The following is a 3,159-nucleotide window of genomic DNA, read 5'->3' as shown; positions in this document are numbered from 1 at the left end:
ACACTGCACTAGAGACTCTAGATCGGTAAGGTCTTCAGAAACCAGACAGGAGGAGCTGACCCCACTTGGCCCAGGGTGTGTCCTTGGAGGTTTCTGAGACGGTGCTCTGGGGTTTGGACATGGTCATCATTACCCCCTTTGAGAAGAAAGACAAAAATTGTAATTACAGCAACACACATTTTAAAATGGCATTTTCCAAAGTTTTCAAGGCTCTAGCCTAGAACAAATCAAAACAATGTTAGTCTGCTGGCTGCCTGGGGCATTAAGTGGTACTAAAGCATCATTAGAAGCACAAGCAATGAAAAAAAATTTTTTTAAAGGATAAACTGAACTTCATCAAGATTAAAAAGCTGTGTACTTCAAAGAACACTATCAAGAAAGCGAAAAGATGCCCACAGCATGGGAGAAAACCTTGGTGACTTACACATCTGTTAAGGGACTAGTATGCAGAGCACATAAAGAACTCATACAATTTAGCAATGAAATGACAAATAAACTAATTAAGAAATGAGAATCATCTTTCTCCAAAAAAGACATATAAATGGCCAATAAGCAAAGAAGATGGTCAAGCCATTAGTCATTAGGAGAATGGGTACCACATCAGCACCATGGGATGGCTGTTCTACAAAACAGGGGCAGCCCTGGCTGGTTTGGCTCAGTGGATAGAGTGTCAGCCCACAGACTGAAGGGTCCCGGGTTCAGTTCTGGTCAAGGGCACGTATCTTGGTTGCAGGTTTCCTGGCCCTGGTTGAGGTGCATGCAGGAGGCAACCAGTTGATGTGTCTCTCTCACATTGATGTTTCTCTCTGTCTCTCCCTCTCCCTTCCGCTCTCTCTAAAAATCAATGGAAAAAATATCCTCGGGTGAGGATTAACAACAACAACAACAAAACGTCATCAGAGCAGAGTGGGTGGTCGCCGCAGCCTGGCCTGTGGCCTCCGTTCGCAGGGCTGTGGCGGGGAGCTGAGCCTCTGAGTCCTTGGGTAGCAGAGAGACAGGCCCTGAGAAAGGGAGGGAAGAGGGACCGTCTGCTATAGCAGAGACAGCTGAGCCTTGAGCCCCCACTCTGGTCCTGGGCTGTCGTCTTTGGGTGGTAAGACCTTGGGCAAGTCCATCCCTTCTCTGGGCCCCTTTCCCTCCCTCTGCAAAAGGCACCAAATCACATGATCTGGGAAGCCTCTTTAAATCCAGGTGTTGCTCATCCATCACTTTGGAAACAATGTGAAAAGTTTAATAAATAGTGATTTGTCTGGGTGATCGCTCACAGTCATTTCTAGTGCAGCCCAGTGAGGATGGGGCTGCATTTGGGAAACACGTTGCTAGGTGATGTCATTGCAGGAACATCCTGGACCACACTTCCACAGCCCGGACGCAGGCTGCCATGGCACAGCCCATCGCTTCTGGCTACAAGCCTGCAGAGGCTGTTGCTGTGCTGAGCACGGTAGGTAACTGTAACACAGTGGTGAGCGTTTGTGTATCTGAATGTTGAAGAGGTAGTAAAAGTGCAACGTGGAAGATGAAGACGGCCCCCTGTGTGGGGCACTCAGCATGAACGGCGCCTGCAGGGCTACAGGTTGCTCTGGGTGAGCAGCACACGCAAGAGGAAGCCCTCAGCCAGGCGTGAGGGTCCCGGGCTCCCCCGCAAGTCGCCTGGGTCACGCCGGGACCCCAGGGTCTGGGTGCCACACCTCGTCAGGCATAGCCACGTGGCGGGACTCCACATTAAGCACAGCTGCTATAATACGTGTTAACAGTATTACAGTTTGGTGTTAGAAATAAGTATTCACTTGATTTTGCCATTTTCTCTTCATATTTTGGAGCCCATAACATTTTTTACAGAATGCAAACATTTTGAAGGGCCCTTAAACTGCAAGCAGGCGCCCTAACCAGTTTGGCTCAGTGGATAGAGCATTGGCCTACGGACTGAAGGGTCCGTGGTTCGATTCCTGGTCAGGGCACAAGCCTGGGTTGCAGGCTCGATCCCTCATAGAGGGTGTGTAGGAGGCAGCTGATCAATGATTCCCTCTCACCATGGATGTTCCTATCTCTCTCTCCCTCTCTAAAATCAATAAAATACGTCTTTTAAAAACATGCAAGCAGGCTCTGGGCCCGGCGGCTGCCCTCCCAGCTCTGCTACCCTCGCTGACTGGCTCTGATTGTGTCCACATCCGGGCCCAGTGAAATCTATCTGGTGGTGTCTGATGGCGGCTGATAAAGGGGCGGGCAAGAGCCTGGCGGGCGCCAGGGATCTGGAAGCTCACAGCAGACACACATGCTCCATGAGCGCCTCCAGGGAGCCGACTTCAGCAGAATCATGCGACATGTCGGCTGCACAGAGTGTGTGGGGCGGGGGGAGGGGGGGCGGAGGAGGAGGGAGGGTGTTTTCCTCTAAACAAGTACGCAGCAGCCAAAGCAAGACAACCAGGTGACCCTGTTCACCACCCAGGCCGGCGCCAAGTGCCCCAGTTAAGAGAGATTGGAGGACAGGAGAGCTGGGCCTGCAATATGGAAGAGCAGGAGATGGGGAGGAGCGACCAAGTCTGAGCACGATTCCCCTGAAGAATTCAGCCACCACTGTCTGCGCTGGGCATCCCTCAGGGGCAGGCATCCTCTGGGCCCAGCCCTCAGCTGGCCGGACCCCCTCCCCTCTGAGGGTAGGACTTGGGCTCCCTTCCTCCTGCGGCCAGCCAGCTTGTGGGTGCGGGAAACACAGAGCCCTGACCGCTCTGCGCCGAATTGTCAAGAGTCTTTCCAGCGTTGCCTCGGATGAGGTTCTGCAAGGTCCTCCCTCGGCGTGGCCGGAGGCGAGGTCCGTGCACATGATCGAAAACTCCCTTTTGCAAGCGTGTTAGTAGTGGTCACCACCGCAAGCTGGGCTCCACCTCTGACGGTCGTGAGGTAGCATTTCCATGGTCGAGGGGAAGCTAGTTCCTGACGCACTTGGCTTCACTGGGCATCAGCACCACTGATTCCGGGGCCCTCACAAAGGAATCACTAGGCTTAAAGCACAGCCAGGACGCTCATGCTTCATCCAAAGGAATAAACCTCAAATGCGGCCGCAGGCCTCCTGACTCACGGCTCTCGTGTTCCGGGAGGCGAAGGAGGGGCAGTCCTGAGGTGAAAGGGGAGGTCTGAGGGTCCTGGATGTTGGGGGGGGGG

Source organism: Myotis davidii, unplaced genomic scaffold (assembly GCF_000327345.1).
Source record: "Myotis davidii unplaced genomic scaffold, ASM32734v1 scaffold1569, whole genome shotgun sequence".
Taxonomy (NCBI): domain Eukaryota; kingdom Metazoa; phylum Chordata; class Mammalia; order Chiroptera; family Vespertilionidae; genus Myotis; species Myotis davidii.
The sequence above is the reverse complement of the archived record's forward strand: the minus strand, read 5'-3'. Positions refer to the sequence as shown.